The sequence below is a fragment of the Triturus cristatus genome, chromosome 3_2 (assembly GCF_964204655.1).
Source record: "Triturus cristatus chromosome 3_2, aTriCri1.1, whole genome shotgun sequence".
NCBI classification, from domain to species: domain Eukaryota; kingdom Metazoa; phylum Chordata; class Amphibia; order Caudata; family Salamandridae; genus Triturus; species Triturus cristatus.
The window spans coordinates 284,441,731-284,457,169 of NC_140584.1; positions in this window are offsets into that span (position 1 = coordinate 284,441,731).

Consider the following 15,439-nt stretch of genomic DNA (forward strand, 5'->3'; position numbering starts at 1 on the left):
AAAGCATGATATTGTTTACCCAACCCATACCAATTATAAAGTCCTTGGTGAAAGATTAAGGACACCCCATGTTAAGAGGAGGAAAAGGCATCCTGCTGCCATGAGGACAATCTCATCCAGGTAGCTTTTTAGGTTAACCACATAGCTTTAGCCTCGAGTGAGTACTTCCCAGACTCGACTGACTTGCTTTTAGAAAGAGGTTCTCTCTAACAGACTGCCGTACTGCCTCTTTTACAAGAGCAACAGCCCTAGAAAATGCTATCCGGATCGTAGCATAGGTACCCCAAAACAAGATTTTAGTCTAGTGTCTTAATATGCAAAATCTGTGGACTTTTACTGAAGAAGCACATAAGTCTCAATACCAGAGTCTCAGAAGTTATTGTCTCGTAGACCCTCAACCACACGTTCGCAGACTGCAGTGTATGTAATCTCTGACTTTATGGATGTTGACAGTGGTGAATGGATTAAAATTCTCTTCCAGGGGATCCTCATCAAAGTCATAAGCACGGAATATTCCCGCCCATGTGCGGGGACCCCGGAAATAATAAAAAATTATATATGAAAAACATACAGATATATATATATATATATATATATATAATCTACTGGCGGTCGCCAGTAGATAGTTATAGTTAGGACCGAGTTTCCATAGGAAATCCCAAAATTCTATTTTGAATAACTTTGGCGCCGATTGACGAATCTTCGCGAAATTTTCAAAACTAATGGGGCGCTCCGCTCCGCTCCTACCCTGAAAGTCTCGGGGTGATTCGTCAAGTGGGGGCCGAGAAAAAGGGGGGGTCCCAAAACACGTTTTCCCCATGGATTTTTCCATAGGGACTTTAGTCGCAGCTACAGCCTGAACGGCTGAACATAATTACGTGAAATTTGGCAGAGAGGTAGCCATAAGGTCCGTTTGGTGCCTTTTGCAGGTTTGGTGTAAATCTGTTCAGTATTTTCTGAGAAAATAGCATTTAAATCAATATATATATCTATACGCGCGCAGCGTGCGCGCAGGGTGCGCGCACTCGGCCGTCCGCGAGCGCACTTCTGATTGGTTGTTACATCTTAGTAAACATTCGAATCGGTCGAAACCAGGAATAGTCGGCCGCCATTTTGTCTCTCGCACTGAGAGGGGGGTGAAACACAAAGGAGAAAAACATGTAACGGGGAACGCTGGACAGTTCCTGACCCCCTAGCAGGGGTCCCAGGAGGTCCCCCAAGGGCAATTAAAAAAATTTAATTTTTTTCGGCAAACCGCCGAGTGCGCGAAGCGTGCGCGCACTATAAAAACGAAAATTCCGCGAGGTTCGCGCAGCGTGCGCGCACGGTATAAACGCTTTAAAATAAAATTGCAATTTCAATCCCCCCGTGTGCACACGATGCGCGCAGCGTGTGTGCATCGCTTATAAATAAATTAACAGTTTATACCAAAACCTTAACAACCAAGCGTATCGTGTCCTCCTTGTGCGGACGGTGCGCGAAGTGCACCGTGCGTACATGGCCCATTAAGCGTAACGTGGGCGCGCGTAGCGCACTGCGTGCCCACCGTGCATGCACGGTGCGCAAAGTGCACCGTGCGTGCACGGCACTAACTGCGTAAAGTGGGCGCGAGGTGTGCAAAGCGCACCGCGTGCTCACCGTGCACGCACAGCACGAACTGCGTGAAGTGGGCGCGCGGTGCGCAAAGCACACCGCGTGCCCACCGTGCACCCACCGTGCGCGCAAGGCACGAACGGCGTAAAGTAACTTAGCATTTAAATTCACTGAAAAAAACCATAGGTTTCACACACGTTATAGTTAGGAATTAGCATTTAAAAAACCTTGCAAATTCACTTATGAAACCATAGGTTTCACACATGTTATAGTTAGCTGGGCATTTTCCTCATGAAAAACCAATGAAATTCCCCCGTTATAGTTAGTGCAGGCAACTATAACTCACGCGACCGTAATCCGCTGCTGATGACGTCAGATATTACATCACTGATGACATATGTGTCTTTCTGGAAAAAAAAAAAATATATATATGTATAGCTAAAAAAAAAAGGAAGAAGACATGGGTATATAAATGTGTAAATACAGTGATGTAATATCTGACGTCATCAGCAGCGGATTACGGTCGCGTGAGTTATAGTTGCCTGCACTAACTATAACGGGGGAATTTCATTGGTTTTTCATGAGGAAAATGCCCAGCTAACTATAACGTGTGAAACCTATGGTTTTTTAAGTGAATATATATATACACACAGCTCTATATATATATAAAAACGTATATAATTTTTTCTAATACCAATGCAGCCCTCATATAGGAGGCTAGACAATGTAATAAAACACAAACTGCTTTTGCAAATATACATAATATCTGTATAAAAACACATGAGGGCAAGAAGCACTTGAACTCTGTTTTTAATGAGTAAATCTCATGAGTAAACTGCAAAAGAAAAGCAGGCATTGTTAGCCTACAGGCTGCATTGTAAACCAACATAGACAATGAAAGCAATCTTCCATAAAAACTGGCACCGTGCCTTCAAGGCAGCCATGACCCCTAGCTTCCCATCATGCCTCAGGGGTGACGGTTAGGTCAGTTGTTCTTTCCGACTCCTTCTGTCAGGATCCTGGATTCACAGCTCTCTACTTATTTTGACTTTTCTGTCAAAAATTCCTTATTTTTTTGTGGTTTTCTTGACTTCACTCGACATCTTTTCATAAAAGAGTGAGGGTTAAACCATTTTTTTGTGACAGAAAGATCTTTTCTGTCAAAAATGCCTTCTTTGTTCAATCCTTGCCCTGCCTGTGGCAAAAAGAAGGCCAAGTCAGACACACGATGTGTGCATTCTCTGCCTACCTGAGTCCCACTCTCCTGCCTCCTGTCAACACTGCAGGAAGTTATCTAAAAGAACCATCAAGGAGAGGGAGAGAATCCGTCTTTATGGCCTCTCAGAAAGAGGTAGGTCTCCTATTAGAACAAAGAAGAGGACGCGTTTGACGTCGAGGAGCAAAGTCCCGCTATGTTCTCCTTCGGCGTCGGGCTCGACGTCGAAGGTACAGGTGGCGTTGTGTAGTTCCTATATCCCTGATAGGCTCTGCGCATTGGAATAATATACACTATAGATTTGACATAGGACTGAGGTCAGTATGTCTCTATCGAGTACATTAAACTTCATTACTTTTGTGTGCCAGCTAACTCGGAGGTCACTAGAATCTTCTCGAATATACAAGGGATTAGTTTCTGACAACCGCATAAACATGACAACTTTGTTTCCCTTAGAGTCGGAACAATCTCAGAACCGTGGAAACAATAGATAACCGTTTCACTCAGTCAATCGTGCATGCTTCGTTTCTACAGAGTTGCATAAAAATAGAGAGACGGCCGTTTCAATAAAAAGGGGTTTATTGAACAGTTTTAGTTCTCGTGCAAGAGATATGAACTGCTACAATCGTAAGACAGGCTGCGAAGTACAATATGTACAGAGTTAGCAGTAAGACCAAATTATACTGCAATAGCATTGTTTGTAGCTATGACATATATTAAATAAAATACATACATAAAGAACAAAGGCTAAAATGTGAATACTCATCTGATGCTTCTAAATAGTTCTACCCCAGTGTACCTAACCTAAGTGTAGTACGAGGTAAGAAGTAGGTGTTGTTTTCTAAAGTATAGTTAGCTATAGTTTAGTTTTGCCAAGAGTTGCCAAAAGTTTCTCTGAGTTCTAGTCTGCTCCATACCTTAGAATGTGCGAGGTTGGAATCTCTTTCCAGGACACGATATCTAACACCCCGCAAGGGGAGTCGGAAACACTGGAGCTGGATTCTCTGCGAGGAGGATTACAGCGTCTGGTCAGTGCATCAGGCTGGAACTCGATCACCTTCCGAACTTGCCGTGGCGAACCGCAAGTAGGCAGTCGAACTGGACCGTACCGGAACCGTGGTTTGCCAGGGCAAGTGCAGGTATATTTATACCTTGAAGGTGTTTAGGAATGCCTGTATTGATGTAAAAGTTGGGCATCGAAACGTCATGAATGAACCCCTAAGGAACAGATGTTCATGCATAATAAATGAGTTCTTGGAGAAATCAATATCCAAGCAAGGGAAATTCCTAAAGTCTTAAGAGTCTGGTTTTCCAAGAACTCATGCCTGTATTTGGTTAGTATGGACCATGCCTAAATAAAGGCTGGATTTTCTATGCCTAAATAAGGGCAATATGAATTGTATCTATATAAGGGCATAAATCGGGAAACCTATACATGGAATCTAAATCTACACACAACACCCACTCCAGTTTTGTATGAACGACATTACTAAATACTAAACATGTCTAAAAGGGAGTATTGTATGATAATCAAAAACATGCTAAAACATATCTATAAACATATGTCCTAAAAATGCATTACAAACCCATTGCTATGCATAAGGTGCTGTACATATTAAAAGCAATGTTTCATTCTAAGCATATGTGTGCATTGGAAATGCCTAAAAGAATGAACGAGAAATATATACACATGATGAAACGGCTCGTTAATACAGAAGAAAAGGGGCCAAAACCATTTCATATCAGGTTAACACAAATCAATTGTTGATGTGACAAGGTGGCAAAAAGTCCCTGCAAGATTTTCAAAGAAACCTGTTCTCTATGAATAGTTCTACTATAAGCAGTTTACTGTGCCAAAAAATAAAAAAAAAATACAAATTTGGAGAAAAAACATTAATCATAGGAAAAAAGTTCCTTGTCTGAAAAAAATGAAGGCCAAATTCAGAGTCTCATCGGAACACTGTGTGCCTGAATCAAAAGTCAGTGTGTGGGCCTGGAGAAAACATGAAATCTTCTAATCCTGTAGACAAAAGGTCGTCTACCGTTGTAGGTGAAAGTTGGAATACCTCGTTTAGAAGATTAACTGCACATAGATGTGAACTATCGCCTTCAGCATTGGTTGCATCAGCAATGTTCGAATCGGATGTTATCTGCATGCCTGATGTTTCTTCTCGTACCTCAGCAGTAGCAATTTGCGTCTGTGAGATCTCAATGAATGCCGTCATCAGGATTGGTATCCTCTGCGGACAACACAGAGCATGGGCCGTTACCGGGTCCAGCAGAGTATCTATCCGTATGCATGACTGATAGGAGTGTTAGACAGATGTCTAGCACGCATTCTTCACTGCAGAGCAGGCAGCATAGAACAGGTAAGATGCAATCTTGCCAGATTGGTCTGAATGACAGAAACCATGTGGTATTTAATTCTCGTAGACGAGGTAAACCCAAAATTTGGACGATGCGCTCACGACACTTCATCTCCAATAGAGCTCTCTCCATGGTGAATTGGGTGTCAATGGTGAGTTGGCTTGCCATATCGTAGCAGTAGGAGCAAAAATAGGATCCCTGCAAGGAGTGCTAAAAGGAGTGGACTGCTTGAAAAGGTGCTAACAGTCCTGCACACACGTTCTTAAATACATGTGTAATACCGCTCTTATCAGACATGTTTAAGATACGACCTAACATTTCTGAGAAATGTACAGGGCAGTTTGTATACAAAAGGGTATTTATCTCTGCAGAAGTCCTTGCGACTTGGAGATCATGGTTTCTCTGGCCGAGGTCAGTGGCACTGTTTTTTGTAAAAGAATGGCTTTCGTTCTGCTTAGAGTATCAATTCATATAGAAGAGATGTTCAGTGAAGGCCATAAAGGGGACTCCCTGACTGTGTCTATTTGTGGAAACAAGACTTGTATACAGCAAGTGACCCTGGATGTAACCGTTACTAGATATGGGATACCTGGCAACATGCCACAGCAACTGTGATCATTCAACATAATGTAACTCCTGTTAGAAAGTTGGCCAAAAAATGGATTAATCACTGCAGCCGGTGAACCTTGCAGGTGACAGGATAAGTTTGTAGTGGAACCATCACAGGCCCCGTGTATGTTAATACCCTGACAAAGGAGAGAACCGCTTAGTGTGTTTTCACAGTTTTCACCGCTAAGAAACAACTCACGTTGCCCACTCCAACATCTATGTGTGTAAGGTAAATTCCAGGATGTCTTGATGTATCCTTTACCCAACCTTTCATATTTGCCAACTGGTATATGTTTTAGGCAATATTGAAAATGGAAAGTTGTAACCGGCAGAGTAATTTTACCACCCTTTTAGCTGGGTTTCTTGCCACTGTGAATGGTAATTTTTCCAGGTTTTCAATGCTCAGCACAGTAGTCTGCTCCTCTTTGTGCCAGTTTGATCTGTTTATCAGTGAGATTGAATTCTGAAAACAGTGACGTAGTGTTGATTAAACGCCAAGGCACATAGCCTGCACGCAGGTTTTGTAGCATCCAGCCCAATAGCATGATAGAACGTAGCTGAGACTGACCATGTTGCAACATGACCAAGTCTTGTTCCATGATGTCTGACAGAAGACACAATGCTGTCCAATGAATATATTCTGAACGACGGAGCCGTTAACCCATTGTCTACTACAGAGAGAGTTTTCTCTAAAAACTGGTATCTGCTGTTTCAACTTGAATGTCCTCATTCAAGTCCACTGTCTCCAGAAGCCCCTTCAGGTTCTGGCGGGCTTCTGTAACTTCTGCTGCGCTGTCCAACATTGTCTGAGCCCATTCTCCGTTCTGGAGTTGTGTTCTCAGAATCCTTGGCATGTCTGATCTTCAGACCTGCTACCTTCTTTTTGGAGAATTGAGGTTTTGGTTTGTTTTTATGAACGTGTTGATCGTCTTTGGACTTCACGCATTCTTCTTTGTTCCCTGACCGTCCTCTTCTTTCGGATGTCTGTGATGATATCTGAAAGGTACGAGAGGAACGTGTATCAGTATCTTGAAACCTGTCAGGTTTTCTCAAATTATCCCTATTCCTGAGGTTGTACCTCCTTTCAGAGGGCTCCTTTTGAGGAGACCTACCTCGGGATTGAGATCGCTTCTCTTTGGAATGCTGTTTGCTATTTTTCCACTTCTTTTTAGAAGAGGTAGGAGTGTTTTTAGGAAAGACCTTATCAGGACTTTCAGACAGTTATGGTTTAACTGGTTTCCCTCCCAAACTGTCTCTGCCTAATTCTTCATAGGATTTTTCAATTATTCTGGCTAGTTTTGTGGTTGTTCTGTTACATCAAATTCCCTTAATTTCTGACGGATTGCCACTGATTCTGCTTCTCCTTTAATATTCTTGTTGAGACCTGCTCGAAATTTTTAAGTAACTTCATACCTAAATTCAGAGCAGGCTCTGCCCCGTATTCATTTTGAATCTGTTTCAGGACGTCAGGTATTACCGCCATAGACGGAACACCATTTGTTTTTGTGTAGATTGCAGCAAAGACTGTGCCCCAAGTGGTGCAGTCTTCCAGATGAGGTGTGATCCCCATTGGTAAACAGATTGTTAGAATTCTGTGTTTCTCATAAGGGCTAGTATTAGGAAATACTGCTTCGATTGGAGTACTTTTTTGAGCTATCCAGAATGGAATTTGTTCCAGTTTTGTGGGCATTTTACCCATGACTGCGTGTAAAGTCTGTGGAGTGATTTTTAGTGTATTCCCCTGATGAGGGGATGGATTTTGAATGGTTAATGGTGGTTGGACTGTGAAAGTCTGCATGACATATTGAACTAATTGTCTGTAGATTTTGATCAACTCCTTGAGTTGAGCAAGTGATTCTACGTCTGACATTTCTTCAATGTCAGGATGAGGTGTGTAGCCGGCTAAAATCGGCCATATCGCTCCTGGTCTACCTAGTGGACCGAGCCTGGTAATGTGATTGTAATGTTTTAGGGCGCCTTTAAACCAGAGATCATGCTCCTGGTATGTGAGTGGAATTTCAATATCCTCGAAAGGAATATATTTCTCAGGTGGTTCATCTTCTTTGTAGAGGTGAAACGTTTTAGTTACTGGATTTGATTCTGGGAATACTATCCATGAATAGAATACCTCTGTCTGGTGAGATTCATGTGCCTCTATCGTAAAAACTGCTCTACCACCTCCTGCTGTTGGGCCATGTTTTATAAGTTTTAGAGTGATGTCTCTCCTTAAATTTGGAGCGATTTATTTTCGCATTTTCATCGGTTTCATTAAAACCTGTACTATCAAAAAGTACAGAGACATCGTCGGGTACAGCTCCACCAGTATCGGTGTTGTTTTCGGTCATTGTTTAATGAAAGTTTCAGAGTAAGTTTCAAGGGAACAAAGATAAGGTGCACAATATTTTGGAACACTGTATCCTTCAACGTTGAACAAACCAAACAGCTAATACATAGGATTTTTGTCCTACTCAGCTATGGCGGATATTATCCCTACCCACTCCAGACGTCTTATGGAGTATTATGAGTAGGGGTCTCTGAGAAAAGCACGACTGAGTTACTTCAGTATCTAGCGTTAAATTAGTGCCTTACCAAACCGTTGGGCGCCATGTAGTGTAGTTCCTATATCCCTGATAGGCTCTGCGTATTGCAATAATATACACTATAGATTTGACATAGGACTGAGGTCAATATGTCTCGATCGAGTACATTAAACTTAATTACTTGTGTGTGCCAGCTAACTTAGAGGTCACTAGAAACTTCTCGAATATACAAGAAGGGATTAGTTTGACAACTGCATAAACATGACAACTTTATTTCCCTTAGAGTCGGAACAATCTCAGAACCGTGGAGACAATAGATAACAGTTTCACTCAGTCAATCGTGCATGCTTTGTTTCTACAGAGTTGCATAGAAATAAAGAGACGGCGTTTCAATAAAAAGGGGTTTATTGAAGTCTTATTTCTCGTGCAAGAGATATGAACTGCTACAATCGTAAGACAGGCTGTGAAGTAAAATATGTATAGAGTTAGCAGTAAGATAAAATAATACTGCAATAGCATGGTTTGTAGCTATGACATATATTAATTAAAATACATACATAAATAACACAGGCTAAAATGTGAATACTCATCTGATGCTTCTAAATAGTTCTACCCCAGTGTACCTAACCTAAGTGTAGTACGAGGTAAGAAGTAGGTGTTGTTTTCTAAAGTATAGCTAGCTATAGTTTAGTTTTGCCAAGAGTTGCCAAAAGTTTCTCTGAGTTCTAGTCTGCTCCATACCTTAGAATGTGCGAGGTTGGAATCTCTTTCTGGGACTCGATATCTAACACCCTGCAAGGGGAGTCAGAAACACTGGAGCTGGATTCTCTGCGAGGAGGATGACAGCATCTGGTCAGTGCATCAGGCTGGAACTCTATCTCCTTCCGAACTTGCCGTGGCGAACCGCAAGTGGGCAGTCGAACTGGACCATACCGGAACTGTGGTTTGCCAGGGCAAGTGCAGGTATATTTATACCTTGAAGGTGTTTAGGAATGCCTGTATTGATGTAAAAGTCGGGCATCGGAATGTCATGAATGAACCCCTAAGGAATAGATGTTCATGCATAATAAATGAGTTCTTGGAGAAATCAATATCCAAGCAAGGGAAATTCCTAAAGTCTGGTTTTCCAAGAACTCATTGTGACGTGGATTGACAGATGTAGGAGACCATGCCTGTATTTGGTTAGCATGGACAATGCCTAAATAAGGGCTGGATTTTCTATGCCTAAATAAGGGCAATATGAATTGTACCTATATAAGGGCATAAAGTGGGAAACCTATATACAGTATCTAAATCTACACACAACAGCAGAGTCGTCGAGGGCTTGGCGCAGGCGCGCCATTCTTCAACTTCAAAAGCTAAGTCTCCTTTGGCGTTAGAACAGTGACCGGCGTCGAGACAAGATCCTCTGCCATCGACTCTTCAGCGACGATCAACCTCAAGACACAGATCATCGACGCCGAGGCGCAAGTCCACATCTTCGCCATCGAGACCGAAGCCCTCGTCGACGTTCCAGCGCAGATCAACATCGAAGCAGAGATCATCGGATGTGCAATCGACGTCGAGGCAGAGGCCTCCGTCCGTTTCACAGCCGACTTCGAGACAGTCTGCCGTCGAAGGAAAGGCGCTCCACGTAGAGGATGGACCCTCCGTTGAAGCGAAGACGATCGACGTCGAGGCAGGACTCTCCGTCGAGGCGATGCTTGGCGCCGAGGCACAGTCCTCCGTCGAAGCGAGGAAGATCGACATTGAGACGCAGGTCTCCGTCAGCGCGGTGCTCGGCGTCGAAGCAGAATACTCTGCCGAAGTGAAGAAGATCCACGTCGTGGCGCAGGTCTCCGTCGAGGCAGTCTGCATCGAGACTCATGCCGTTGCCGAGATCTAGAAGATCGAAGTCGAGACAAAAATCTCCATCGCGGACAACGTCGAGGCAGAGGTTTCCGTCTGTGTTAGTCCCTGTAAGTTTCTCTCTGTCTCCTTCATCGACGGCGAGAGCAGGCTCCCACCGTTCCATTGCCAGAACAGGTTCTCCAGAGGTGGTTATTTCGTCCTCTAGCAGCCAGGACTCTCCCTCTGGTCATCAACGTCCAGTAGAAAAGGCTCATCAGGACGGATGGAAGTCTCCACGTTGTTCTCCTGTTAGAGCGGAGAGGTCTCCATCCATTCACCTCTCCCAGATGGATGCGACCATTACACCACTGGGCTGATCATACACAGGCAGCAGGTGTTAGACGGGATCCCAGTCCTGCTCACAAGTCCCCTCTGCCTCACCTAGCATAAGATGCAGATCTTTCTCCACCAAGAGGAAGAGCTCGTACTCGCTCTCCTGCATCAACATCCAGGAGGAGATCAAGATCACGCAGCAGAAGGAGAAGACGCAGGTCTCCAACGCCTTCCACCTCTTCAACTTACTCCTCAAAAAGAGACTTCTCGCCCACCCTTACTGACAGTCCGCCGTCTAGGATCTCTCTGGTGGACGATGTAAGCACATTCCAGGACGTGCTTTCCCGGGGGGCTCCCAAACTGAACATTCCTATGCCTGTTCAGCAGAGTACTTCTTCTGTTATTTTTGAAACTTTGAAACAGAAGACGTCCTCTCGCCCGTTACTTCCATTGGTACCGGGACTTCTTAAACCGGTAATGGACATCTTTCTTACGCCGGCCACTCTCAAGACTGCACCGGCGAGGATTCTAAACAAGTATCGTCCTCCGGAGGAAGATCCCTCAAAGTCCGATCCAAAACCAGACTCTGTAATCGTGTCTGCTGCCAGAAAGACCCACTCAGTGGCCTCCTCGTCTACAGTACCACCAGACAAGGAGAACAAGACTCATGGGGGAGAAAAGTATGTGGCACTTCTGCATCCATGCTTAAATTCTCCAGTGCGTCAGCTCTATTGGGGCGTTACGATAGAGCTTTATGGGACTCGCTACAGCGTTTTACAGACAAACTGCCCAAGGAAGACCGTAAGGACTTCGAAGAAATTTTACAGGAGAGCAGCTTGGTAGCGAACCAAGTAATTAGTGCTGCGGCGGATGGAGCTACACTTTCAGCACACTCCTATGCCCACGGAATTTGTGTCAGAAGATCTTCATGGCTTCGCCTGACAGCATTGAAGCCAGATGCGCAGTCCCGTATTCTCAACCTGCCATTTTCCGGTTCATCGTTGTTTGGCTCGCACACCGATGAAGAGATGGCACGGATGAAGACCGAGCTAGATACCCTGAAGGCGGTGGGGCTGGAGAAGAGAAAAGGGTTTTGTCGCTGTTACCGCAATACGGATCGCCACTCCTTCCAACAGAGGATTCAAACCCCTCATTGGCAAAAGAACCAAAACCAACAGGGTCAGCAGAAATCACAGTATCAAAGCCGGCGATCCAACTGGGGAAGAGGAGGGAACAGTCAGTCCTCTACCTCGCCGAAAGCTCCAGCCAAGCAATGAGTACCCGCTTCCTCCAGTACCGTTCACCACTCCAGTAGGAGGAAGTGTTGCCAATCATCTGCAAGAGTGGCAAGCTATCACGAAGGATCAGTGGGTGTTGGCTATGCTGCAGAATGGGTACTCTCTACGTTTCCGACGTTGTCCTTCCTCGATTCCTCCGGTGCCGTCCTCGTGCTGCCAGGTCAACATGCTGCAGAGGGAAGTGGGCATCCTTCTCCAAAAATCAGCCCTAGAGAAGGTTCCAAGGTCTCAAAGAGGTCGAGGAGTTTATTCCAGATACTTCCTGATAAAGAAAAAAGGTCAAAAGTCGGAGTGCAGGCCCATTCTGGATCTGCGAACTCAACAAGTCCATCAAACGAGAAAAGTTTCTCATGTTGGATCTCCACCAAATATATCCTCCCCGTCGCAAAGGGGATTGGATGTGTTCGCTGGATCTGCAAGTTGCTTATTTTCATAAACTGATAAATCAGCATCAACGGCATGATCTACGATTCATAATCGGAACATCCCACTATCAGTTCAAAGTGCTGCCCTTCGAACTGAAGTCAGCTCCCCGGGTGTTCACGAAGTGCATGGCGGTGGTGGCAGCTGCTCTGCGACGCAGAGGCATCTTCGTCTACCCTTATCTGGACGATTGGTTGCTGAAAGGCCCCTCTCCCTAGAGTGTGATGATCCATTTCTAGCAGTGCCTAGGGCTTTGTCAAAAACTGGACCTACATGTGAACTTCGAGAAGACGATGCAGCAGCTCACTCAAAGAATACACTACCTGGGGGCGCTGATAGACTCAGAGCGAGGAAAAGTGTTTCCTTCGGAGGAGAGACAATTATCCATCATTCAGAAAGGCAGAAACATTTTAAAGAGCAGCCTGTCTTCGATGCGTCAGATCGCCTCCCTGCTAGGATCGATGGCATCCTGCTTTTTCCTGGTGCCCAATGCCAGATTGAAAATGCGTCCTCTACAGCAAGATCTAGAGGACAAATGGGATCAACGGTCTTCTCGCTGGGAAGATAAAATTTGTCTATCGCGCGCAGCCAGAGCATCCATTCCGTGGTGGATGAAGAAGGGCAACCTGAGGGTAGGAGTACCGTTCCATCAAACTCCTCCATCTCAGACTCTGATCACAGACGCATCCCTGCAAGGATGGGGAGCCCACATGGGGTCTCTCCAGACGCAAGGTCTATGGTCGTCATAGGAGCAGTTATACCACATAAACATGCTGGAGCTAAGGGCAGTTCATCTAGCTCTCAAGGCCTTCCTCCCTTTGATTCAGGCGAGTTCCATCCTAGAACAAACGGACAATACCAGCACCATGTACTACCTGAACAAACAGGGAGGAACTCGCTCGAGGACTTTCTCTTTGGAGGCACAGACCCTTTGGCACTGGCTTCTGGCGAGGAATCTATCCATCACAGCAGTTCACCTGCCCGGAGAGCAGAATTCTCAGGCAGATGCCCTCAGCCGTCACTTCGAGGAACAGCAGGATTGGGTCCTCAACGACGAGGTGGTCAACGTCCTCTTCCAAGCTTGGGGCCGTCCAAACATAGACCTGTTTGCGGACGACAAACACAAAATGCCGAGACTTCGCCTCAAGGTACTACCGACCAGGATCGAAGGGGAATGCCCTTTTGATCAGCTGGTATGGGGCATTTGTGTACGCCTTTCCACCCCTGCCTCTCATCCCGAAGGTGGTGACCAAGCTATCTCACTTGGACACCACAATGATACTGATTGCTCTGGACTGACCGAGGCAGTGGTGGTACCCGGACCTTCTACATCTGTCAGTCTGCCCACACAACAGGTTGCTGTGCAGACCGGACCTGCTATCCAGGATGAACGGGAGGATTCATCACCCCAACCTTCCGTCACTGAGCTTGGCAGCATGGCTCCTGAGGTCCTCCAGTATGGGCATTTAGGTCTTCCACAGGACTGCATGACCATATTGAAAGAGGCAAGGAGACCTTCCACAAGACACTCTTCTGCCTGCAAATGGAAACGTTTTACATTTGGTGTATGCAAAATAATTGTAATCCCACCAAGGGGCAGGAGGAGGTAGTTTTGCCCTATTTGCTTCACCTAGCCAGAGCAGGTTTGAAATTCTCATCCATTAAGGTACACCTGGCTGCCATTACGGTGTACAGGCGTTCTTCTCAACCCTCGTTCTTTCAGTTACAGGTGGTGAAGGATTTCCTGCAGGGTCTCAAGAAGGTCTACCCTTCGGTCCGACCACCTTCACCTCCTTTGGAGCTGAACTTGGTACTGTCAAAATTGATGGGTCCACCCTTTGAGCCTATCCACAAAGCAATCTTACAACACCTTACGTGGAAGGTAGCTTTCTTGGTAGCTATCACCTCAGCTGATAGGGTGAGTGAGATACAGAGCCCTACTTGGTCTTCCATCTCAATAGGGTAGTCCTCAGAACACACCCTTCCTTCCTTCCGAATGTGGTGTCCGATTTTCATGTAAATCAAACCATTTCTCTTCTGACCTTTTTCCCCAATCCCTCCACTCCAGCTGAGAGAGCTCTACATTCATTAGACCTTAAAAGGGTTCTGAAGTTTTATCTTGACAGGTCGAAGCCATTGAGGAAGTCTGATAACCTATTTATTAATTATGGTTCGATCAGAACAGGTTTCCCAGCATCAAAGTGGTCCATCTCCAGATGGATAGTCTCATGCATCAAATTGGCTTACCAGTTGACACAGAAGCCTCTTTTGTCTGCTCCCAAGGCTCAATCCACGAGAGGGAAAGCAGCTACCACTGCTTTGCTCAATAATGTACCGCTCTCTGAGACCTGTAAAGCAGCCACTTGGAGATCAGTGCATACATTTACAAGGCATTACTGTCTTGACTCCGATACTAGAGCGGACACTCAAGTAGGTCAGGTCTCCTTGAGGAATCTGTTCAACAGCTGATTTTTCGGTTGTTGTTAACAAGATCACTTCGTTACTCATTTGCCTGCAGGTGGATGATGGGCTTGCTATTCTATTCAGTGTTTATGACTATTGATGAGGATCCCCTGCAAGAGAAAGATAAGTTACTTACCTGTAATCCTAGTTCTCTTCCAGGGGTATCCTCCTCAAAGTCATAAGCAACCCACCCACCTCCCCAGGCAAATGAGATTATTTCATTGTTAAATATTATCTTGGTGCCCTGATCTTCAGGGTTACGCAAAGAACAACTGACCTGTCACCCCTGAGGCATGATGGGAAGCTAGGGGTCATGGCTGCCTTAAAGGCACGGTGCCAGTTTTTATGGAAGATTGCTTTCATTTTATATGTTGGTTTACAATGCAGCCTGTAGGCTAACAATGTCTGCCTTTCTTTTGCAGTTTACTCATGAGATTTACTCATTAAAAACAGTGTTCAAGTGCTTCTTGCCCTCATGTGTTTTTATACATATATTTGCAAAAGCAGTTTGTGTTTTATTACATTGTTTAGCCTCCTATATGAGGGCTGCATTGGTATTAGAAAAAATGATATATGTTTTTATATATATATATATATAGCTGTGTGTGTGTGTATATATATATATATATATATATATATATATATATATATATATATATTACCTACTGGCGGTCACCAGTAGGTAGTTATAGTTAGGACCTATTATCCATAGGAAATTCGCAACATTCTATTTAGAATACCTTTGGCGCCGGTTGACGAATCTTCGC